This window comes from Agrilus planipennis, unplaced genomic scaffold (genome assembly GCF_000699045.2).
Source record: "Agrilus planipennis isolate EAB-ADULT unplaced genomic scaffold, Apla_2.0 scaffold194, whole genome shotgun sequence".
NCBI classification, from domain to species: domain Eukaryota; kingdom Metazoa; phylum Arthropoda; class Insecta; order Coleoptera; family Buprestidae; genus Agrilus; species Agrilus planipennis.
The window spans coordinates 460,281-487,769 of NW_020438909.1; the positions used below are offsets into that span (position 1 = coordinate 460,281).

Sequence of the window (27,489 nt, forward strand, 5' to 3'; positions counted from 1 at the left end):
GTAGGGAGGTAGACGGAACACCGTATATGGAAAAGACAAAGAGTGTGAAACTAATTTGTGTTGTTAGCAACAAACAGAATCACAAATGCCGGGGATGTTTTCTTTTTTTATGCGCATCTGTAGTTTTGCGTTGCTAATATTCACTCGTTATTAATTTAAGTTACAAATCAATAGAACTGGAAAGGTGTAAAGGTGTCTGATCATTGAAAATTATCAACGAAACCTGTTAACAACAATAGTAAATTAAAATATCATATTTTCACTAAATAAAAACTCGTAAATTAAACTTTCCATTTACTTAATTTTAATGGTATATACCTGTGACAACGTAAATCCATGGATTCTTTTAGAAAAATATTCTTTTATTTTCCAGCTTTTATTAGCAAAAGAAATATGACGCAATTTTCTTATTAGTGTCCAAATTGCCTACCAAAATGACTCTTTATGGACTCAATTTATTTAGTGCGCAGATTACCTTGCCCACAGAACATGCGACATAATTTCATTAGCAAACATATAATAAAAGGGCCGGAGCCCCAAGGTAAACTTTATGGTGTGGCATTTGTGTTAATAACAAGGCAGATATAAAGGCAATAACAGTATTTTTATCTCCGACCCTAAATCTGCTTTTAATAGCTACGCACATGCTTTCGACAAACTTACTTAAATCAACCTTTTTATACAAAATTACTGCGTCTTTTGAAAACTCAATTTAGTGAGAATAAAAAAAAACGTGAGAGGTTTAAGTTTATTTAATTTTTCTATTTCCTTAATTTAAATAGTTTAGTTCTTTCTCTATTGCGTCGGAAAAGTAAAGATACATTAAGTAACTCATGGCAGTAAAAAGCTCATGTACTTGAGCTTTGCAATAGAAGATTCTTTTTTTCAAAATTTTACCATCGAGAGAAGTTCTATCTAAATATAAGATGGAAAGCAATTTAATGTTTATTAAAGCTCATTTTCCACGGTTCTCAATATCACAAGAGAGTTTATATTAGTATTCCATTCACTTTATTGTAAAGTGGCGCTACCACACGAAGCTGATGATCTGACCGACAAGATCTCTAGATTTCGAGATGAAATTCGCTGTAATTGTGGCTGTCAGGCTGGTTTCTCTCCCTTCGACGGTGAATTGTCAACAACCTAATTAAATTCGGTTTCGCCGTTTGATCTGACTGCCATCGTGCCGCGTCTCCTCGACGAATTGCTTGTTACCTGCTTTGATTTTGCTACCAACGGCGACAGTCTCTCTCTCTCTCGGGTATGCCACCGAATAAATGCAACGAAATGTTTCTATCCGAGCGTTAATCAACAGCCACCTGGGGACGAATAATGGCTAAAAACTGCAGGTATCGCTAATTGTACAAGCCATAATTAAACCAGAAAAAGGAAGCAGTTGTCGACACCAGCAAGTGGATTAGTTGTTTCAGACCTGCGCGAGTACTTTCGTTTATAAAATTTAAAATAGAAATTTAATTCATTGCAGTACCAGCTTAAAGTTCATTACACAGATTGTTTAATGCCTTTTTGACCATCTTGTACCTATAGGGTTCTTATTCTAGAAGACATGATACTCCATTTTCGAATAAGGTAATCGCCATGTAAGAGGATTCCTTTAAGGAATATTTCATAAATTTTGACCTATGATTTGATTGATCGACTGAATTCTTTAAAACTGTCAAAATCACCAGCCGTAGCTGCATAACAATTTCAAGCTTATTGGCTCCCATTAGCACACCGAAGGTGGTTTCGGTGGCTGGTAGATTGTCAAAGGTACTTTAGGTATACCTTTGCTATGTTGTTTCTTTTTTTTTTTAAGCAGAATTAACCTATAATAAAAAAAAGCTACCAACTGCAAAGAGATGAAGCGGTAATTACTGGTTCTAAAAGAATTTAATTACGAAGTGTCACAGGAAAAGCACGTAGAAATATATGTGTATATATACATGCATATTCATGAAAGCGTTTCAGTTTTTGGATCGTTAGTCGAATTTAAACTGACGAGCGAAATTTGATGCAACGTTTAAAAGGACTAATGGATTACAAACGTAGTTGTATCGTGTATACTCACGTGCATTTGTCGCTAATGTAGGAACTGCAACAAATTTCTGACACTTTTGTAACAGTTTAAATACATTTTGGAGTGGTTCTGTTCAGTTCAGCAGCTGTTTTTGATTGTCTACATGAAAAGTTTTGTTTAGATTATTGCTTTAATACAGGCATTGTCTTCTAGAATTAAACGAAAGTGTACATGCATGAAATACTTCATTAAACACTCATGACGCGGTATTTCTGCAATTTTTTATGATAGTAGAGTACTTCATCTGTTATTACATTTTATTTGCTCATATAGGATTTAAATCATTGAAATAATCATCATAATACTTGTCAGTCTGTGTCGTGTTTTATGAGTTTACTTATGAAAGTCAATAGATTCCTTTGATATTTAAATTTAGTATTGGAAAATAGACTAACTGATAAATAATACGTAAAATAGATTACAGATAAAAAGGTAAAATGCATACATTTAAATGAATAATAACGCAAATTGGAGATAACTGATGATACACCCTTGAATGTCATTATAGGTTACCGATTATATAAACAAACATTGTAGTGTATGATGGTGATACATTATTTACCAAACGAACTCAACTAGTTTTTACAGAAACGATGGTATGATAAGCAAATGCATTTTTAGAATCACATGTAACTTTGCTTTCAGTGCACATGAATATAATAAATTTGCACATTGTTCACGATGTAAATAAATAAAAGACATTAAGTTATGAAATATACGCAATGTTTTGGTCAGAACAAATGTAATGTTTATTTATCCAAAATGATTTCGCCACCTGGCTAAGTAATTGTACGTTTGTAAATAAAACAAGGTCCATCATATTAATAAATCTTTAATTGATTGAACAAAGTATTATTTATAGAATCGTTACTCCGTACAACAGCTGTAGCAGTTTCATAACGTTTGTGTGAACAAATCAAGGACAAAATGGAGGAAATCAATTAGAATCGCATTTTTATAATCGTGCTTTTTTACATCAGTACCGGTCAAGGTAGCATCATCTTTTCATTGAATCATCTCAGTAGATGCTCGTGATTTGCGGTTATTACCTGGTGACCTCATTCCTTTTAATAATTTTAAAACCTATTAACTGTACGTCACTTACGTAATTTAGTTCCTGTACGATGAAGTACTCAACTAGTCAAAACTTAGTTTTTATTTTAAATTAGAAAGACGGTGCGAGCTTTGAAAATGTCGCTGTTTATGTTTTAGATGTACTCTATAAATATACAAAGTTGTAACGAATTTTCTAGTAGATAACTTTATTCATTTAAATATGTACCTATTGTCCAGGTAGAAGCAATTTATTTCATACAAATACATTGGGTATATATTTATTTATATTAATAATCGCTTATTTATCTGACTCTGCATTTATTTCATGATTTACGATCGTACCTATCCGTCCTCGGCAGCGCTACAAGCGGTACTGCCGTATCGATCGCAGCCTGCGGCATTCGTCCATAACAAAAGAATTTTATGTAAACTAACGATTGTCAAAAACCATTTTCGTTTAATAATGTTAGCACACTAAAATAAATACAATGTTAGATGGTACAATGTTTATGTTATATGGTAGTTCATTTTTGATTGATTTCCGTATTAATTGGCATGTAACATTAACATTGCATGATTATTCTGAATTGAAGTATCTTGTTCCATTTCATCGGATTTATTTGTATAGAATATACGTAGGATATTTCCGGTTTAACGATTACACGAACAATACAAGTCTATTTATTCTATTTCTATGTTAATAATGTCAAAGTAGTAGGTTGATGCAGATATGTACATATCTACGTATATGTATATTTATCTTCAACACAATGTTCTGTTTAAGTAATGAACCATTGTTCGTCCATTACTGTATTAGTAATTAATTACAATGAGAGCTCTAGGTGTATCACCTACTGAAACTTTCCAGACTCTGACTATGTATTGTCTATAATGAATGGGGAAGTACAATATTTCGTTTGATTGATCCAGTCTGTTTATTAATTTAACGACAGATAGGTATTATAGAAAATTAATTTCATTTTGCCTTTGTTATTTTACAAATCTATAGTTTTAAAGTTTAGTGATGATTTAATAGTGAGTAAGTAATAATAAACGAATATTTAATTATTCCTGATTAGAAAGGATAAGAGGAACCTTCGCGAAAGCCTTCTGAAAATGTTTCTACATGGAAATTCATTCTCTTCATTAAGATCGTGATTAGGTACCAACAAATATTCGGTTTGCTGTTCATTTATATCTATTAAAATCATATACGAGTCACGTTTAAAAAAGAAATATTTCCCATTCGCAAGCTTCTTTCTATGGTCTAAGGCGATCTCTCCTTATAACCGTCAATAAACCTGTTTTTCAAAAAAAAAAAATGCGATAGTTTTATAAATAGTAAGTCTATACATGTCTGAAGCCTCCACCGAAAAGAAAATAGCAATTAGCAAAGTATATTTTCATTAATTCAATTGATAGTTTGTTTGAAGTTGATGATAATCAGACTGACTGATGCTCCCAACTTAAATTTTGCACAAATGTTGTTAGAACGTTGACGAGCACTAAGAAAGAATTTTTAAAATTCAACTCCTATAAAAAGTGAAAAGGGACTTCTGATGAATCGATCAAGACACAACCCCAGTTGCTCGAACAGGACATTTAACAATGGTTCCTTAAACAACGGTATTTACCATAAAATGAGTTTTTAAAATCTTACCCCTAAAGGTGTAAAAGGAGAGTGCCATATAATGGAATTTTTGGCGTCTTGAAGTCATGAGTAGCAGTTACATTAGTTAGTAATTAGTTAAATCTAAGAACAGCATTCACAAAAACAATGTACTTACTTCCATACTCTAAATGAATCGATACAAAGCAGTCTTTCATTATCAAACCTGTAAAGAAAATTTTATTAGGTTAACTCTACTTCCTTTCTGATTTTATCTTTAAGCGTTATTAAAGTCAAATCCGTTAATATTTCTTCTCCTTAAAAATGGTATTTAAGGAAAGAATTTCAGGAACTTTCTAAGAAACTATTCAAAGAATTTAAAACGGTGCGTAACGAAGGTCAGATACATTTTTTTACTATCTTCCTTAACTCACTTTTTTATTAAGAAAGTATGAAAGAATGAAAAGTATCCCATGCCAAGAATTTTTCTTTTATACAGATTAAAAATAAGTATAAAAATCCTGAATAAAATTTAGACAACTGGATAATGCACTGTTGCTCCTGATAATTTAAGTCTAATTTAATCTAAGCAATATTGTCGGGTTTTAGGAATAAAAATTGTTTTTATTTACTGGTTATATTTAGGTGGTGGACTCTTAATCATTTGCATAAGAATGTACTGGTTTATTTGGACATATCCAAACTTTGTAGGTATGTAAAGAACCACCAAAGCAATTTACATGTTTAACCATTTCTGAAAAGCAGTAAATGCTTAGTTCATCGTCTGGTCTTAAGCGCATACATGATAATATATTAGCCTCAAGATTTTACAAAACATATTTCTGCCATTCCAAAGGTGCAACGTACGCTAAATGGACATGGCCAGGATCATAAGTATTTTTAAGAAACAGTTTCAACTTTTTATGGCTATCAGATTACGAAGTCCACAAATTTTATTTCTGAAACGGTTTGCTGCAAAAGGATCGAATTTAAATATAACAACCAATTACAATTCAGCCATAGCGTCGCATCGTGTATAGTCACGAGTTCAATAACTTTTACTTTTTGAATGCAACGTACCGACTGTGTTTGGTCACTCCGGTAGGAATGTTTAGCGGTGTCCTCTCAGAGGTCACGGCTGAGGCCGAAGTCGAAGAACCAGTTCCTGCGTTTGCAGGAATGGACCGATCGGCCAACTGACTGACTGACTGCTGGCCGTTATTATTAGAGAAAGTAGTTGGCTATATCTACATAACTACGTACATATAGCCTACTGTTCATAGGTAGGTTGTTGCTGCTGAATGTGAAATTGAACGAACGGAACGCTGGCCGGACTTGGTACTTGGTTGTGCGAGTCTAGGTCAGGTTCAAGAGCACATCCGAATGGGCAATAACTTTACTGTTAAACACCTGCCTTCGAAAGCTGCGAAGGTCTCTTGGTAATGGAATGCTTATATAGCAGATACACACGTCGGAGAAGTAGTATAATACATATAGATGCATATTTTACGAGTTGACATCTGTTACATCAGGATGGCAAATTGGAGTATCCAAATAAAGGGTGAAATTACTTTCGAATGTTGTTTCGATATCTCTAAATGTTTGCATTAAAAACGTAATCGATTCAATCTATAGCGAAAATGGCTTCCCTACGTATTTATCGAAAAACAGGAACAATAATATTTTCCAACTAGTTTTCCTTATCGCACAGAATATACTTGAAAACTATTGACTTAATATACCTAAGTTAAGACACGGTATACTTTTGAAATATCCGTATTTATATTTAAAAATTATTAATATATGTATATACACTTTCGTTTTAAACATGTTTATGCTAATTTACAGTCGGAGTTAAAAATTATATGTATGTATACCTTCGAATTATTTTCATACTTTCTCCTGTTAACACTAAACTTTCTCTCATAAATAAATGCATAGTTGTTGGAAACGGTAACTGTAAACGTATTTTTTTTATAATTGTATATTAAAAACATGGCAAATTGTCCTTTAATTATTATTACATTGTTTTTTTGATGTTGAAAGTGAAATTTTTGTTATCGACAGTTTCCTCCAATTGCATATGTATATCGAATAGCAGAACTAAAAGCAGAATCCATTCATCAACTTTGATAGTTTGTTTAGAACTTAATTTACATTTTGCACTTTCCTATTTGCAGTAATTACAAGTTGAACACTTTGCGGTTTTGTGAAATTTATTTTATGTTGCGGTAGAGACTTGTTTTTTATTTATTACTAAGTATTTAAAGCGCTTTCGTTTACTCCGTTTGATGCATTCCACTTTATGATATAAAATTAGCGATTCTGGCTTTCTCACATAAAAAGCCATTACATCGAAGTGTGATTTTTGCAATTGATCGACATTCTATTGCCAAATTTCTCAAATTGACACCAATACATTAAAACATCAGTACGGTTAATGTGAAAATTACATAAGTTTACTTAGAAATTGCATAAACGATTTTTGATAAGTAAATACAATATAGTTTGTGTACTAGTCCTAATGTTAAAATTCATCTATACATCACTTTTATGTACCAAAACTTGTAGGTACAAATTCATTTCATAACTTGCCATTTCATGAAACAAATGCTGGCATTTTCGTGTACTAAATATCAAAATATTGGTAAATTTCATGTAGAACAACAACCTTGATACATTTTGAAGATCTTAAAAGGTAAAAGCTTGCAACTTTCCCTGTTACAATTATAAATCGAATAAATTACAAACAGGTGTTGAAACTGTAAATAATTGCAATGTTTTTTTAAATATAAATTAAGAAATATTTGCAAAGTAAACTTTGATTGTACGGAAAAAATGGCCCAATTTCTTTTTAAACTTTCTATTTCAGAAGGCATTTTTGAAAGTAATCTTCAGTTAGTAAGTATACTACAGTTAGATTTTAAGTTAATATTTTGAATTTTAAACAACCCATTTTGCCATATTGAACTAAAATTACAATAAATACTACCAATTAACACATCAATTAATTATTAGCATTGCTTACTGTTTTTACAGCAAGTCTAATTTCACTGTTAACCCCTAATGATTTTAATAAGCATCATTTTCTCAAGAATGAATTTAAAACAAAACATTTGCTAATCGTTAATTTTGTTTTATTTCAAATTGTCTGAATATTTCTTATTAACTTAGAAACAGGTTTTCGTTCTAGAGCTTTTAAAGCACAATTATCATGAGCAATGACGACAGCACTGTTAAAAATATTTCTATATATATATGTACGAACATATATGTACAAATGTCGTCCTATGAACATTTCAAATTTAGTTGACCTCATTTCTGTAACACAAACGAAATTTATTCCAGAAAGCTCTTCGGACTCAACACATTGAATTATCTTTTCGCCTTTACTGAACCTGCTGGCAGAATGACATACGCTGCATTTTACTCGCTTATTCGATGTCTAATTTTAGTTCTGCTAGCAAAAAGGCATCAGTTTTTTTACTACGAGCCCGTTTAGATTCCTTCTCAAGAGGTTTAAAGATTGGCTACAAAAATATGTGAAAAGTTTATGATCTAAAGTGCTTTGTTACACAAGGAAATTAAAAAGAATTAGACGATGAACTTGGAGAAAACGCTTTGCGGATTGGTCGATGCGGAAATTAACTGCAAGTTTGGCATTTGCTCATCTAATAATGATAAATTTTTTATCAAACGTATTTTATTTTCGATACCGGCTTTTGCTAGTCACCAAAGCCAAGGTTATCAATGTTAGTATGATACAACACACATGCTAGTGTAGCAAAAGTCAGGAAGCTGAAATGGGTAGGTAGTTAAATGCACGATCATAGTAATAACCTTAGGTATGTCAGGTAAGTTTTGCTGAAATTAATAAGTAATATTACCTTGAATCAAATGCGGAGCAAAAGGTCATGATATTTTTAAATAAATGTGCTAATTGCTCTAAATATACTGTAAGCGCTTAATGAGTATTATGCCTAGAAGTAATTAAGACTTGAAAATACACGGATACAGAGATAACCTTTCTATTCGTTTAATATCCACAATGCAAATTCAGATTTTTACAGTGCATAGTTTCACTTGCTTATACATACATATATGAACGAGATGTCAATTATAGCAATACCTAGTATGTATGCCCAGCTCTACTCTTATTAATCAATACTATTGATTATTAATTAGACATTAAGGATGGTGCAGTACTCTTCACAAAACAATCAAAGACTTGCAGCTAGAAATCGCATCTCATTTTTATATTGTAAGTTTTATAGAAGACAATTTCCATTATAAATATCTACTACATAGGTTTTCTGCTGGAAGAATGTCTAATATTTTAGAATTACACATTAACATCACTCATCGCTAGTAATTTTCTTGTTACGTATAAGATGCAATATCTTATCAGTGTGTTTATGTATTTATCAATATTAATTTGTCAAGCATCGAATTGCTAACTAAAACTAGTAATAATGCGTTTTCCGCTAGGCGCTTAACTATGCGATGTCAATTGTAAACCTATGTCATCAGTTTAAGGACACAATAGTGTCCAGGACAAAGCCACACGGATTCAGTGTGATAAATAAAGCCATTAATAACTGTCATTAATTGCGTCGGATATCTCTAGATAGAGAATATAATATTTCCATAAACGTCTGATCTGAAATTATTGTAGTTGTCCCCTTGACATACATACATGTAAATATTATGCTCATAGCACTGACTTACTTTACATCTAACGCGAAAACTCACACACGGACGAGTGATTTAAACGAGGTAAGAAGTTTTTGTAAAACAAAAAATACCTGTTGAAGACCTTTAAATATATTTATACTAACAGATAACCATTAAACTAAACGCTCCTTGCGCTGCCTACGACGTTATAGAAAACATTCGTACACACCCTTTTCCTACAATTATACGAACTTGAATCGTTCGAAAAAGGCAATATTGTAGTAATTATAAAAATCGAACAATTTACTTAACGATTACAAGGGAAAACTGCGACCACATGCAACCCAATAGTATCACATCGAAATGACATCATAATTTTATTTAACATTAACAGTTTTTCTTTATTTAGTAAGTTCTAGATACGCACATGTACCGTGGCATTAATTCAACTTTTAGGACTGGTTCGTATAGGCTATAGTTTTCCTTATTGTTTCTTTTACCATAAGTTATAACATGGACAGTGGGCACGGCGGAAAAGAAAAGTTTAGAAACTTTTGAAATGTGGTGTTATAGGCGAATGATGAGGATAACGTGGGTAGAAAATGTTAGAAATGAAGAAGTATTAGGAAGAATAGGAGAACAGAGGACTCTATGGAAGTCAATAAAAAATAGGCGAGATAGGCTGGTAGGATACCTCCTCAGACATGAGGGTCTAGGCAGAGACATATCAGAGGCAGAAACAGGAGTTAGGAGGGGTAGAGGTAGACCTAGGTTAGATTACTGTTCGCAAATAGTTAAGGATGTGGGTTGTTCTAGTTTTAGGGAAATGCGTAGATCAGTCTTAGGAAGTGATGATGAAGTTATAGGGGACAGTCATATTTTTAACCATTAAATAATGTGAATTGTTTTCACACAATTTTGTAAGTAGATCAATATGACCCTTATTAAAATGTCATATGAAAGATTCTTCGGTTTGGAATTTAAACGAGTTAACTTTTAGACTGGGCTTTTGCTTTAGATACTGTTTTATTTATTTTGCGCTGCCGCGCCACTTCTTTCTCCTATGAGGGAGCACACGAATATTTGGAAGGATTGTAAGTGCAAATAATTTACCTCAGTGATGAATAACACGAATAACTGCACTTAGTAATATTTATTTACAAATATACAGTTACTACATATATTGAAGACCCTGAACTTGATGATTACACTGATGCTACTAATTGTTGTCTGTTGTTGTCTTAATTGTTCTTTTTTGATGTCTTTCTGTTCTTTTTTGATGTCTCGTTATTATGAGTGTGTCAGCCTATTTATAACATAATCTCCACCCTGATAGAGGAAGGGGTGAAAGTGCTAACCAACTGGTTTCTAATATTATTTAAGTACTTGAAGATAAAGTATTTTAAAGATATTGTTACCTGCAAGTTCGATACCCTAAAATTATACCTAAACCACTTGCATATAATATTTGTAAAAACCAACAAAATTGAATATTTGAATTTCCAACTTAATGTTTCAAGGAAACGGCAGGTAAATGTACCCTGGTCTGAACAGATACCATCGAAACTTTATTTATCATTTATATCGCAGTCTTGAACACTGTCAACACAGGTAGGTAGGTAGGTAGGTAGGTACTCTAAACGGAAAGTTATATTAGAAATGGCTGTGGATAAGTAAAGAATCAAGTGAAGCAATTTCATTTTACCGATCGGAGAAACGTCATTCTGCAGTATTTGCAAGTTTGTCTTGCAGTCGAAAAGACATTCCACGAGTATCTAGTTTGAAACTCGGATCCTCTAAACCTGGCAAACAAATACACAAGCACTTAAACAGAAGTTGCCTTGTCAATCTTATTCGAAATGCATGTGATTTCCTGCGGATATTACTCAGATCTCGACTGCTACCAAGTTCGTCCTATTCAATCCACTTGCAACCGTGCTCTACAATTCTTACATTAGAATTTGTTTACAACGATTCTTTCAGTTTCGATCTTGGTATTGAAGAAAGAAATTCATTGTTTTTAAGAAACTTGACGTTTTGCCTTGGCTTTATGTTTATTCTGATAAGATGACAGCGATCTACTCGAAGAATAAAATATTAGTTTTGCGAATCCTTGAACCCAATTCCTGCATTGTGCCGAGTGTAGGATTAATGACCCACATATGTACCTTGTAGTGATTAAATAAATAACAGTTTTGCCCTGTCAAAGCCTACGCTCTATAATTCATTCGTCGTCGTCAGATTTGACCTAGCGGCTTTGATTTAAACTTCCATCTTCCTTTAAATTCATTTTATGCTGCTTCCATTACCCCAACAAAAGCAAATTTGCGCATTCAATAAATAATTCTTCGATTTCTCGTTGTATAATGCGGGGGAAATAGATTGCGATGTTCATTTTGACACCGTGAAGGTCTTGAGGTAACACAATTACAGACATGGTAAATGTTTTATAAATAAGCTCTGTTATTAGGTAGGTAGGTACAAATATTGAAGACCTATTAGACGTAAAGCTCTTTCCACAAAGAGGAACATAAATTATTATAAAGACACTCCGTTCTGCTAGTCCTTTTCGTATGTATTAACGATCAAAATTTAAGTGAATTGCAAGTCATGAGTAGGGAGCCCACACGTAAGGTTCATACTTAGATCTCCTTTGACTAACGATAAAAAATTCATGTGGTGAGAACACAAGTAACAAAATAATATTTATACTTTAGTAATATATTTACCTACTTAATTTATCTGCTACTTTGAGAAATTAAGTTAGCGCCACAAAGTGTTCACTTTTTCGTTTCTGTATATAAACACGTAATTGCCTTTAATTTTTGAACTGTCTAAATCGTAGGTACAATAACTTGCAAGTTTACATAAGATGTAGTTTTTGTAATAGCGCAATATTGAAATAACTTTTTAAACAAAACTGCTGCAGAATAAATCTTGTATTAAGGCAGTCATGCGAACAAAGAAACTTGATAAAAATAAGCATTTTAAAAAAGTTTTTTAAGATGCAAATACCGTAATAACTTGAAAGTAAACACAACTTGCGATGCTTTTGGGATTTGTAATTTACATTTTTGTGTCAAGAAACTTCCATTGTATTTATATTAAATTAAGTCGATTTTTGTCTGCAACTGAAGCAACCAAAATTAAAACAAAAAATCGTTTAATTGTACTATACGCCATGTGGTCGAAGACTTAAGTAACTTAATTCATTTTTAAGTTTACACTAACTACAGAACATAGGTACCTATCCTGTGAAGTACATTTAAATGATTTTATTTACCAATTTACGATAAATAATAACTACTTCAAATTAACTGACAAACAAAAAATAATTTTACAAAAACATTACAAACACTGTTAAAGTTAATAATTGTTTACTTTTGTGTTAATTGGCTGATAAACAACTACAAATACCGCTGAATTACAGAGTAAATTGTGGAAAGTGCGGTCGGAAGCAATTAGTTTTCATTGTTGGTACATTTTACCTAGGCAAATGCGTTTAATTAAATGAAGCAACAATACCCTTTAAAGGGAAAATTAAAGCTACAGATTAAACGTCTCTCTTATCATTTGATAGTGATGTTTTGACACTTTAGGATTTATGTCATTATTAAATACTTTGATTTAATAGAAGAACTTGATCTTTTAGAGTGATGATTCTACCCATGTTAGAGTATTTACTTCATATTTTCGTTGTGTATGAACCATTAGTACATAGTCTTATTTCTGAAAGCACGATCCAAATTGAATCGTCGAAGGTTCTCCTTTAGTTTTGGAAATTACTTACTACAGCATTTGCATTTCATTTACCAGTTGTGATAAATATTTATCAACAATGCGATCAGAGCTTTTCCGAGTCAAGGACGAATGTAAACAGCAATAAATAACTTTTATACATATTTCAATAAAATACCGTTATAATTGTTGTTACTAAGTAAACTTTTACCTGATACGTATAAATTATTATCACATTGTCTTATTTTATTCAGTTTGTTTGTAGTAAGAATGAAATTACAACTTTGGATAGAGGATCAGTAATTTGAAAACAGTCTTTAGGAATTAAGATTGAAAATCTATCTGTTATGATGATTTGTATTAGGTAATGATGTTAAAGGTACCTATACATGTGAGTGAATCATAAATGTCTGTTTAACTTGGTCTCGTAGCGAATAATATTTTTTCACTCACTCTATCCTTAATAGGCAGGTCGTGTTAATGAAATGTAAATCATGACCAATAAGTAAGTGCACGTACAGAGCCACTAAAATAAACATTTATTTACAATTCCCGCTTTGCACATACTCGCAAAATACGTAATTTTATTGCCAGCTTGCGTGTATGCACAGTGCTCATACATATGTATTTATGGATATCGTCGAAGTTGGTATTTTCTTTGACAGTTCCCATTAAACTTGGATGTCATCACTGATAAAATATCCAAGCAAAGAAGGAACAGTTATAAATTATGCTTACGTGATATGAATAAACGGCCGAAATCTCTGTTTTGTTTCAACAGAATGTGTCGGTAGCCAAAGAAAAACGAACGGCTTTATCACATTCACTTTTGCAAAAAAAAAAACATTCCTACCTAAAGGCTGTCAAATACGACACTTAAATCTTGGTTTCGCATTAATTACTATTTAGGTATAACATCTACCAAATATATCGCCTTGCTATTTGTATTCTTATCGATATCAATTTTATAAACAATTTTCTACAAAACATTTTCCTAAAACCACCACAATTTTAATAAAATTAAATATCCATATCTTCAAATGCTGCAGCTCTTTTAAGGTATGTCGAATTTTATTGATAGGATGTGTTGCTAAAAATCTACTTTACATTATATGATGCCTCCCTAATACTTGCTAGGTTTTAGAAAGTTCAAGATAAAGAATGTTCATTTAATGGTACACCAAAAACGTGCTTGAAAAGTTAAAAACGTGTTCTGTTGTTGTCAGCATAAATTGGAATTATACGCATTAATAACCAAATGTTGGTTGTTTCATTTTACATAACGGTATTGCCTTTAATCTGAAAGATGTTTCGCAACGGTTGTGATCTACAGAGAGCAACAGATCAAACGAACAAAATCGATCTGATCGATCCACATCTACACGTGGCTTCTACTTTGGAATTAGTTTGGAAATTGAATATCTACCAAAAAATAGGAGAACCTACAAATATAAATTACAACGTATCGTTTTCTAACTTTGATTTCAGATTATAATTGTTGCATGTAAAATACGCAATTTCTTAACAACAATTTCGAGCATTTGACATTTTTATACAACTTTAATAGCAAATTTTCCTAAACAATTTTCAGTTGGGCTGACAAATAGCCAATTATAAACTACAAAAGGAAAACGCGATTAAGTTTTCTTTCAGTGGCAAAGGTATTACAGTGAATATAAAAGCAATTGTACTGATTAATTTATTTGATATTGTTTACTTTTAATTACATGATGAGTCAATGTCAAAGTGGGAGGTGTATGTAATACAACACGATGTCATTGAAAGCTTCGTAAGTAAAGTGGGGATATCATGTATGAAATAGAATAATGCAGTAATGTAATTTTAGTATTTTGAACGATTTCAGTCGTTAAATATAATGTACACCGTCCATTTAGTTTTTAAAAAGTAACGTAAATGAAGTACAAGGATACTCGAGGAATGTTAGTGCCTTCTCATTTGGTTATGTGAAAATTTTGATAATCGTCAATGGAATACAGTGATTTTTTTATTAGGTTCAAGTGCGACATAAGATGTCAACAGTGTCTAGAAATACCAAAGTGCCGATATTTTCCTTAATAAATAACAAATCAATAAGTATCAATGAAAACAAATACGAAAATGTTTTTCTTTAAAGCTCTTGATAGAAAATCTTTTTTGTAGTACACGCAACAGTTTTTTATTGTTCGTGAGTTATATTATAAATTTATTGTGGACTTAGTAATACGATTCAACAGTTAGTTATTATTAATGGTCAGAACAATTTACTGTTCTTTACTTTCACTGGTAATTGTTCGGTGCTACGAATAAAGTCAATTCGGAATGTGAGGAAATAGAAACCCAAAATAGTAATCGTTTTCGGTTAAATTTTTTGTCAGCTTCCATGCCGGTAGTAATTATTATTTATTGAAACTAGTTTGCAAAAGGATTGAACTTGAGAGTGGCAATTGCAAGGCTACTTCCTCCCAACATTCTTTCGCCACCTATTATTACACTGGTGCAGATATACATCGGCTTACACTCACAGTTTGAAGGCGCAAACCTTACAGCCGTGTTTTTATTTCAACGACATAAAAATCAGCTAAACAGAATGGGCGAAACATTCAACCTTTGTCACAGACAACGAATTTTTTATGCTCTAACACACAAGTGTGAATAAATTAAATTACAAAGTCATTGAAATAGAATTAGTTTTGTGAAACGGGAAGATTTTTTATTTCAACTACGTGTTAGGTATAAACTTCCTTTTTGGTTAAGGATAGAAATTCACGTGAACTACCAAGCGGATATTTAGTGAAGGTAGAACACGTGTAAATTATAAAATTTATCTGCTTCTGTAAGGTTTGTTTTCTCTATAAAAAATCGGTTACTGGAGCTTTATGGATTTATCTTTTTTTGAGTTAATTTTTTTGCCCACCAGTACGAACTATTATCTACTATTATTCTCTGAGATACAATAAGATTAAATTGGATTGTTAAACAAAATGATGTAAGACGGTAGTAAAAAGTCAATTACGTTTATCTTCTTTGCTTTGCTAGTATAGTGCATGATGGATAGTGCACATAGATAATAAATGCTTTCTCAACGCTAGGTACATCATCAGTCCTAAGACAGGTTGGACAAGCACCTCCACTATTTCCTAGGTATATGGAAAATAAATATAAATTGAGTGAAAAGAAATCACAAAAGGGATGATATTGGTAAAGGACAAATCAATCGCTCCTCTGCTACGTTTCCATTTAGTTCCCGAAAAGCTTCAGTGTAAACAATTGAAAATAAAAACAAAAGAGTCACCCGTGTACGTCGATACTATATAGTGACGTATCAACAGTAATATTGCTAACGACACAAAAACTTGCCCTGGGCGATCGATGTAATCTGTTTCTGCTATCTGGATAAACCTCGTGCGTATTTGTCTGGATTCTGGACAAAGATGGAATTACACGTTTCCGTATAGTATCCATGGCGTAACCGTTCCGTTTCAGTGTCAATTAGTACAGAGTTTTTACTAACGCACTTCAGGTTTTTTACTTTTCGTCATTGTATTTTTAATTTCATTACATTTTTGAACGGCCAACGAAATGAATATTTCATTTAATAAACTCTATAAAAGCTGTAATCGGGTTAGATACCATTATCCAAAAATTGTAATCGTCATAATCGCACACCTATTCTATTAGTCTACTGTCATCTCCTATTTTACTAAACAATTATTTAAGTAACTTTCAAACATTGTAACACAAGGATGCAGCATAAAAATGTTCCGTCCTAATTCTGGAACGTATGACTGTTTCTATACAATTCAGTGCACGGAAGATGTGTGTGACGGATACGATACGGACATGTGTGAATCAACCCTAACATTCATATCAAACGGGTTACAAATCTTTTATAAAACGAATGTCGTCGGAACGGCACGTATCCTGAACTATGGGGCTACGGTAGCTTCGGCCAACAACAGATGGGACGCGGGATAGAACTAGGCCGTGACTGGAATAACTACATCGTTGACGCGTCCCTTTCTTTTTACATCATATTGTATTAGTGAGCCACGTGCGTTACGTCGCATCACGTAGCTCCTGTCACTTGTCACACCGATGGCGAGAGATTTATTGAAGTGTCAATAAATATATATCGATATTATAGTTATCATCGAATGGCATCTGAAAAAGTATTGAACCGAATTCAAAAATCTTTTTACTGATCGATAAATGATACTTTAGGATATAGGCTAAAATAGAAATACTCCAATAAAAGTGATTGTGGAATAAAGTGGTAACTCAATGTAAAGCTGGTTGCTACCGCAACATCTCCTGCTCTTCCATATATTTGAGGTGAATAGAGGGGTCATAAGCGGAAGCTGGTCGAATGCCCATCAAGCTATGTACTTATTGAATCATTTATTTGAGGTGAATCACTAGTTTACAAATACAATTTTGTGCTTGAAAAACGGTGTATCAATAAACCGGATTGTAATTTTATAACCAAGAATATTTCCATCGATAAAGAAAAAATCTGGATTTGACTTCGGTCACACAATGTCAAATGGAATTTCCGTTGCCAAAAAGCTTTCTCTCGTCCGTCTTTATATTTGTCGATAGCATAAAAATATACACGGAAACGAAATTTTGCAACGTCCAATAATCCGATATTTCATACCCTTTGATAAATGACCCTGTCTGTCGGGCTAGCTAATATGCTTTCTTAACACAGGCCACTTTACTGCTCCTGTAAAATGTTACACCCGGCAATACATTGAAAACGTATTAGGCACAGCGATTTGATCGGAAATTATTCTCTAAACCATTTTCGGATTGCATACAGATTAACAACCCGATTGATTAATGGACTCACACACGTTGATAACAGTTATTGTCAAGGTTAAAGTACACATGTGTATACACATATTTTTCTAAGAAGAAGGTAGTTTAACAAATTTTATGGGAGCTTTGAGCATCATCAGACATTAGCTTGTGGCCTCTATGATAAGACAAATCATTTAAAAGATGCAGACAGAACGTGAAGCACGTTTTAGGTTGTATTATCTCTCATTTCCCACATTTAAAGATACCTATACCATTAATGTATGTTGATTATTCTGTCTGCTAAACATAACAAAATAATTGGAACGTTTTACTTTGTTTATTAATTGCTGAAGGTCAGAGCCAAAACTGTGCTGTATAGCGTTACACAACATAAGGTGAACGATCAGCCGTCCGTTAACCTGTAGAATCATAAACGTAATAGCGAATACATTTCTTTCTTTTTTTTTTTTCCTCTCTTTTATCTGTTTATGTATCTATATATACGTATAGTCGAGTCAGATTAAGTTGAAGCTTTCCATTCCGTCGTCACATAAACATTCATCACAATATCTCCATCTTAGATGTGTTACGAACTCTGTGCGATGTTTCCTCAGAGAAAGTTTTATTAATGTTTACCGTCTTGATTGGTTTGGAATGGATACAAATGACTTCGCAGTTGTTACAGCCCATTCGCCGACTGATCGTTCGAATCCAATAATAAAGTCAGTTCCAAGAAAACAAAACAATGCAGATGTCTTCGGCAGATGTCACTTTAATTACTTAATTAAATTGCTTTTACGCGAAATAAATATCAGCTTAGAACAAACACCCTACATTTGTTCTTCATTCTATACAATTACTGAAAGTCCAGTTGAAATAGATTTTCAACAACGTTTTTTCTAAACCTAATGTAGTTTGAAAGTAATCATTAATTATCTGTGCTTTTGATTTAATTAATCATATGTTCCTGTGTTCCTTTTCAATCCTTCGAAGCAGTCAATAAAAACTGCGAAAACTGAATGATTTTACGTACTACCTTGCCGTCAAATGACAATAGTGGTATCGACTTCTTTCGCCGACAAATGCATAATTAAAAGGTACAACCTAACGACTTATTGTTGATGTTTTTTGCACCTATTAAAACTTGGTTGGTTTATCGGTTACTTCTTGTCAATAGGTACTCGACAGACGTGAAAAAATATATCTAATATCTATAGGTCTCAATTAAACCATTTCTTTGTTGGTGTGTTAAAAGACAATAATTATTTTATCTTTGCAATGTTTTGATTGTCGAAGGACACATATTAATAATGATTGTTTTGCGGCATAACTTTCGAACGCTTAGGAAATTTTTCATTTTCAGTGACGGCATGTAACCTGATACTTTTTATGCAAATGATCAAGGCCAAGTCACAAAGAGGCCACAACTGTACGCATTACTTTCGAAAATTAATAGAACTTGCGTACACATATGCCTATGATTTATACAATAAAACTATCACGGTTTAATATTCGTGTCAAAAGTCAAACGGGTAATAATATTAATTGTTTTAATTATGATTAGGTAAATATTCTGATGATAATATTAAGTAATTTGGTAATTAATTGTTGACATTCTTCTTATCTTTTTCTATTTATTTAAAAATTAATAGTGACAACCACAAATTTATTTTCCTATTTACCATTTACCATTTAATAGTTTTTTTAAAAAAGTTTAATTTTTTTCATACTTTCAAATGCTTTCCTTCGAGTGACAGTGTTTTTTTTTCTGATGTTTTTAATTTCATCATATCTGTAAAGGAATTTCTAATTTACAAAATTCAAACCAATAGTCGGAGACAGTAGGTTACTTAAACTTAAAAATATCAAAAAAAAAATGTATTTTCAACTATCCAATTATAATCAAAACGCGAAAGTTATTAGAACCCCCATTTCAAGAGTAAAAACTTCTAGGAACGATCGGGTTTGTTTCTTGACTCACCGTTGAAGTCTCCAGTGTTACTCGTTACTTTAAAGTAGAAGTACGACTGTCAGGACGAAAAATTTTGAAATTTGAACTAAACATTGGTTTACATAAGTAATAACAAACATATTTTTCTAAAAATCTAAACTCTGTGGTCATTATTAAGAAAATAATAAGGGCGAGAAATCCAAAAGAACTGTAAAAAGAATTTTTTGCCATAAAATGCAATGATTTGAAAGGGTATCTAACGACGTACTCTTAAATTTATAAGTCAAATAAAGAGTTATTTAATTTTTTTACTTAATCTAAAAATACATCAACTAGAAAAGGAATCGTTAGTTTACAAAATTCAAAAGAAAAACTAGTCGAATGAAGTGGTTCTAAACTTCAAAAATTTCTAAAAATTGTATTCTTCAAGTATTATAATTGAAATAAAAGCGCAAGTGTTATCATAACCCCTGCTTCAGCAGTAAACAGTTATAAGAACGACCAGGTTTGTGTCTTGACCCACCGTTGAAGTCTCCAATGTTACTTGTTACTTTAAAGTAGATACGCGACTTCCAGGACGCAAAATTTTGAAATTTGAAATAAGTACAGGTTTATATAAGAAATGATAAATACATTTTTCTAAAAAACTGAACTCTGTGACCCTTAGTGAGATATAAATAAGGCCGAGAAGTCCAAAAGAACTTTTATGCTATAGGATTACAATGATTTGAAAGGCTACTTATCTACGTACTCTTAAATTTATAAGTCAAATAAATTTTTTTGTTTATTCTAAAAATACGCCAAGTAGAAAAGGAATTTTTAGTTTACAGTTCAAATCAAAAACTAATCGACTGAGAAAGAAGTTCTAAAACCAAAAAATTTTGAAAACCTGTATTCTTCAAGTATTATAAGTATTAAGTATAAAAAAAGCGCAAAAGTTGTTATAACCTCGCTTCAGGAGTAAAAACCTCTAGGAACAATCGGGTTTCTGTCTTGACCTACCGTTGAAGTCTTCAATGTTGGAGACACGATTTATGAGTGTAGATGTTTGAAGTTTGATTGACAATATGTGTCGAATGAATGATGCTATGTAGACAAAGAAAAACTTATAGTAAGGATTAGAAGATTCTGGCCAACCGTAAACAAGAAAGTATTCGGTATTATAATTAGGAAATCAATTACCTACTTGTCTTTAGAAATAAATACAAAAACATAGCAAGGTAATTTTGAAATGGTTATCGATTTAATTAAAACAATTTCAATATGGTAGACTTACACCATACATATTCATTGGACTGATTTAGACTTAGCTTCTTATGGGGTATCTGTGCTGTTAACATATTTAAATATAAAATCGGCACACGATGTTTTCTAAACATTGTTACTAAATAAGTATCTGAATTGGTTAATTCTCAAGGAAATAACTTCGCAAGAAATTTTGATTTCACTTCCAGTTTTACAGAGCATTACAAACCAACAAGGAAATAAATTCGTTTCGGTATTAAGTGACGCTAAGTCTTGCACTAACGCAAAGATTGCGAAGCGAAACGCTGAACGCTTGTGGTGTGCAAATGAATCTGCCGCAGTAATTCTTACCACATGTGAATGCTAAATGTGCCATGTATGTAATCGCCCATTAATTATTATTACTTACTTATCGGTTGTTTAGGAAGTGAGTTTGTTCGACAGAATAAAGCACCGCGAGGAGGTTTCGCTTCTAACCGATCGTTGAAGTCTCCGCATTGTGTAAAGGTCGCGACCCCGGCACCACGATTTATTACGATAATCAATGAATTAATGTCGTGATAAAACTGTGTGTACGTATGACCATACGTTTTCTATGAGTATTTGATACACGTAAATTCATAACGACTTCCGGCATTCAATTCATTAATGTGTTGTTGTAAGGTGTTTCACTATAATATAAAATCGTTAAAGCTTTGCAAAAACTTTCTTGGAAAATTCAACGTATATCAAGTAGGAAGGAAAAGCTGGCTGAAAATACTATCGCTAATGCGAAGCAATTAGATTCCAACCACTAAACCTTAAATTTATGTAAAATAATTTCAATAGATTTCTAGAGAATTTTTGAAATTACTATATTTGTATTGAAAGAGACCCCGATAATTTTTTAACGATTAATATTTACTGATCTTCATTGATTACCCCCAAATTCCATTTTATTTCGAGTTGCTAGGTATAAAATTCATTGGGATTTGACCAATAATTTTGTTTTCTAAAGACACTTTGAATCAATAAAACAGCAAATCATTTATCTTTTGGAGATGAACTATTGTGTGAAAGTGAAGATCGACTTCATATTTGTTATTTTTATATTAATTTATAAACCAGATCAAACAGCTGATGCACAAATATTGTTGTTCTACAGTTATTAATAGCCTATTTTGCATACAAGAAACGAAAACAAAAATATCGAGATTCCTTTGTAAACAAGTTTAAAATCGGTGTATTCAATTTTGTTTTGATAACTTTTATAAATATGACCTCTAATAGAGCGTAGGACTGAAGCACAATAAACAATTTTTCTACTTTTAACACTAATTATTGACGCTCCCCATGTAAATATTTTATAGACTCAAAAATAGGAATCCTTAGTTTACAAAATTCAACACCAAAACTAGTCGACCTAAGAAGGTTATCAAAACTTAATAATATCAAAAAACTGTATTTTTTTACTATGCAACTACAATCGAAAAGAAAAGTTATTAGAACCCTTGTTTCAAAAGTAAAAACTTCCAGGAACGACCGGGTTTCTGTCTTGACCCAGCGTTGGAGTCTCCAATATTATTCGTTACTTTAAAGGAACTACACGACTTCCAGGGCACAGAATTATGAAATTTGAATTTAACTATTGTTTATATAAGAAATAAGGAATATATTTTTTCAAAAAATTGAACTCGGTGACCTCTAGGAGGAGAAGAAAAGAGTCGGGAAGCGCTAAAAAAATTTCGTGTTTTTTTTCACATTAAATTAATCAGCAAATGTAGTTTTCAAATGGCACAAAGTTTCAAAAAAACTAAAAGAAGAAAAGTAAAACTTATTTTTGAAGTCGTCAAAATGATATTAAAATATAAAATTTACAATAAAGGGTTTTATCCAAAAGGTACCTACTTATATCTAATCAATAATATGAAAACTAAAAAAATATTTAAGAAAAAATTAAATAATTGTTTAACAACACGAGTTTATTTAAATATTAAAATTGCCAACAGTGCCAAACAAAACTAAAAAGCGGGAAAACAAACCATCGTAATGAAACAACAACGGTAAGTAGGTACATATATAAATAGATATCTGAGATCACCACTGGGTTGGTATTACTACGTTAATGTAAAAATGCAAAGTACAGATTAAAAAGAGATAAAATGAGTCACGTGGCGTTCGTTTCATGTCTTACTCATCATCGATATCTCGATTCAATTGTCTCCGCATTTCCCACTTTTCCGGCGCCAAAGGTGGGTAGATCGATACCCAGGTGGTATCTAACTAAGTACCGGCACGCGACCCTTCTCACCGTCAGACAAGGGGAAGTGGTTGATAGTTGCAGGTATTCTTGCACCAAAGGTCAAATAACAAAGATCATGGGGCGGGTACTCACCTGGAGGACGAGAGGTGCAATTCACGAAGCTTTAGAGCACTGCAGGCACCGTAAGAGGTGGTGAGGTGTGTAGGTAGGTTAGGAAAAACTGCCGTTAGACGCGTATGTCTTGGCATCCGCCGGACGACTGACTCCTGCACCCAACAAGAAGCCGCAGCAGCTACGGCAAAGCACCTCTCTAGGTCACCTCGATGGTAACATGGAACGGTATAGACCGCACCATTGTTCCTCCGGCGCGGCAGCGGTACGAACGATCTACGAAGCGGACACAGAAGAGCAAGGTCCAACGAGTACCGCGCCCTTTTCGCCTAATCTATTATTATTAACAGTATCCGCACATTTTGGTGTTTAACAGCAAAAAAAAAGCGACAAGACAGTGATGAAGTGTTTGTTGTGCCGTGCGCTGATTCAAAATTACATTTGCATATAAAGTACGAATCAAATTAAACAAAAAGAAACACAAAAAAAAAACCGTAGCCAGTGCTTGTAAAGGTTTATTGTTTATGATTTAATGGGTATAAGAATGTTATTGAAGTTGTCGGGACATTGGACAGGAAATAAGTCTTCCGTTGGTATTACCTATTGTTTCTGCCGTGTTTAGAGAGGCTATTTTGTACTAAAGGAATGCAATACTTGGAAAGGTTATATATTGACGTGCCATTAATTTTATAATTTAAAAAACTGTGTTTTTCAACTATTCAGTTATAATCGAAACGCATAAGTTACTAAAGTAAAAATTTCTAGGGGCGCCTGGGTTTCTGTCTTGACCCAGCGTTGGAGTCTCCAATGTTATTCGTTATTTTAAAGCAAATACACGACTTTCAGAGCACTGAATTTTGAAGTTTGATCTGAGAATTTGTTTATACAAGAAATAATAAATATATTTTTCCAAATAATTGACCTTGTGACCTTTAGCGAGAAAGGAATAACAGTAAGAAACTTAAAAGAAGATAATTTTAAAAAAATTTTGCACCCTAAGAATACACTGGCTTAAAAGATTATCTAATAACGTGCTCTTAAGTTTATAACTCAAGTAAAGAGTTACTTAGTTTATTTTATGGATTTAACAAATACGCCAAATAGAAAATATTACAAAAAAGGAGGTTATCAAAGCTTAAAAATTTCAAAATACTTTATTTTTCAACTATCCAATTATAATCAAAAGACAAAAGTATTGGAACACGTTTCAAAAGTAATGAGGCATCTGGGTTTCTGTCTTGACGTACCGTTGAAGTCTCCAATGTTATTTCTTATTTTAAGCAGAAATACGGCATCCAGGATGCAGAATTTGGAAAATTGAACTAAATATTCGATTATATAGGGATTAATACACATATTTTCCCAAAAAAATTTATTCTACGACCTTTAGAAACAGAAGAACAAGGGCGCGAAAACTACAAAACAAAAACATTAAAAAAGATTATTGTTCAGAAGGAAAGCAATAATTTGAAAGGTTATCTAATACCATACTATTTATAAGACAAATATGAAGTTAGGTATTTAATTTTTTGTAGAAATCATAAGAAGATGAAGATGATGCACTAATACCAAGGAACTTAATATAATTTGTAAAGACGATATTTCAAAGCAGTCGATTTTCATTTAAAAATACTACGACGTTTTTTCCAAACTTTTGCAATTTTATCTGCCATCGGAATCATTGGTCTTACTGTTTGTCTAGGAAAATGTACAGTGTTAACAGTGATCTTAGTAGGAACAAGTCACAACCATCTCAGCAGCATTATTGGAATAACTGTGCGGTATTTCAAAATATTTATAAAAAAAAATACAAAGTACGAGTAATAACTAATAGCCAAGAAGTAATTAAATATCAATTAAAAATTGAAATAACTCACCATCAGTAACAGCGTACTTCAATTACTGCAAGCATGAGTGTCAATTTTTACACCCTGATTACATAACTAAATATTCGATTTTTTTTAAGATTAAAGCCAATGTTTTACTTAATGTAAATTAATAATAGTGTACGTGCTATGTGATCCACTGAGATGTAAATTTTTATTGCTGTATACCACAGAATGTGAACACGTTCGCTTTTACATGTGACCAGCAAATCTTGTTAATTAGTGATAATTAGTTGTTAATTTATGATTATTAAGATATAGCACATCACTTAATAGGTAATCGTCTAGTAACCTGTCTAGACTTAAGTTTGTAGTACGTACAGGCCTGACGCTGGAAGCTGGCGGAAATTTTAAAATGGTGTGGATGCGCGGTGGCAAAAGTAGTCAGTTTTAGGTATAAAGATAACAGCCCTCATTCTTCAGTATTCCTATCAGGGGCGTGGATTAAATATTTAATAACAGGGATCAGTGAGCAACTAATAGACAGACAAACAGAAGAACTAATTGTTGATGTTGGTGACAGTGATAGAGATTCCCATGATGAGAGTGAATGTGAAAACTAACTATAAAACAAAAGCAATAGGTTAATTTTTTCTTTTTGATAAGTCATTTTCTAGTACGCTACTGTCCTATCTGTATTAATACTATAATTTACGCCTACTGAAAGCTTATTTGTGTATCGGTTCCAAGTGACTTACCCAAATAGGTCATAAATGGGCAAGTACCTGCGCGACCGCTCGCCAGCTTCCTTCGTCAGACCTGTACCTGTAGCGAATAATTGCAAGTTATACATAAGAAAACGTGCTGCGGTTTTGTTTTTTATTCGAAGTATCTATAAATTAGCCATAAGACTGCTCTAATCCAACTATTAGGAAAATTTACCATCACACTTATTTTTTTTATAAATTGCTGATTTATAAGAATGTTGCATGGAATATCGTTCATAAAACGATTTTTTTTCAAGCTTGAGTAATAAAGGCAGGTACTCCTATTCTATTTCCTTTTGGTAATGATGTAGGAAGTAGATACTGAATTTCCTTTCATCCCAAGAGAGTTTCCGAAGGTACCTCTAACGAATTCCATTTCAGGCTTTATTATTACGCCATTCAATTAGCATTTCATTTATCTTTTGTCAAATCTATCGGAAAAAGAAAAACAGTTCCCTTGAATTACAAAAAAAAAAAGACGTGAATAAGAATGGAATGACTTAATAGAATTTCGGGCAATTTCTGCGGTTTTAATACCCACGCCCAAGTATTTGTAATGGATCCTCTTATAAAAGTGTAGGAAATAAAAGAGAATGGAAAACGCTATTAAGTCTTGCTTCCTGCATATTTTTTTATTGCGACGTTTTTAGTTGTATTCGTATATAATAAGGTGTGGGTGTCAACCTTCATTTTTGATAATAAAACCAACGATCGGTGTATGCGATCTGAAACTAATCAATAAGGTCAAGGTTTATTATCTGTCTTCTCGGTACAATGTACGCATAATCTGCTGGTATTTATTTTGTAATTAATGTAATCATATGCTACATACAATCAAAACATGAAAATAGTTTTACCTGTTTTATCAGCCTGTCCTTCATATATTGATGAGAATTTAAGTAGCTTTGCTTCATTACTTTTTAGAAGTCAATAAGGAGATATTTTTTTCTTTTCTGGGCTGTTCGCCTTACAATGATAAAAATTAATATTGATGATGAGTCTAAGTTCTAAAAAATAGCAAAGAACTTGATTATGTTAAGCATAAAAATAACCAAAAGTTAGATTTAGAGCAAAGAAAAATATCGAGAAAGATACTGGGATTTCCAAAGAACAGAGGATAGATTGCTCAAAAAGAAAAATTGGAATTGTGTCAAAAAAAAATTGAAAACATCTCAAAAGAAATGGAAATTACTGATAGACAAGTGTACAGACATAAACCCAAGAACACCAGTAGCTTTTAAGCAAATACAAGATCCTGAACCCGAAACTACAGAGTGAAAAAATGAGAAAGTCCTGGGCCAGGATAAAAATCTAGACGTCGTCGCTGAAATCGAATCAGCATTGTTCTAATTAGAGTATATTTAGGGCTAATACACATACAGATTAG

At 32.5% G+C, this 27,489-nt stretch overlaps 1 protein-coding gene across 3 annotated transcripts in view; it reads right to left on the reverse strand.

Moving 5' to 3' along the window:
* The window catches only part of LOC108741643 (mucin-17), a 90,891-nt gene extending 67,181 nt beyond the window's left edge, over positions 1–23,710 (reverse strand). For 2 of the 3 annotated variants that reach the window (XM_025973447.1, XM_025973446.1), the window contains exon 1: positions 23,531–23,710. The gene's annotated coding sequence lies outside the window, so the exon portion shown is untranslated. The remainder of the gene's footprint in view (positions 1–23,530) is intronic. The other variant, XM_025973448.1, reaches the window with a different exon arrangement.
* Between the last annotated feature and the right edge of the window lie 3,779 nt (positions 23,711–27,489).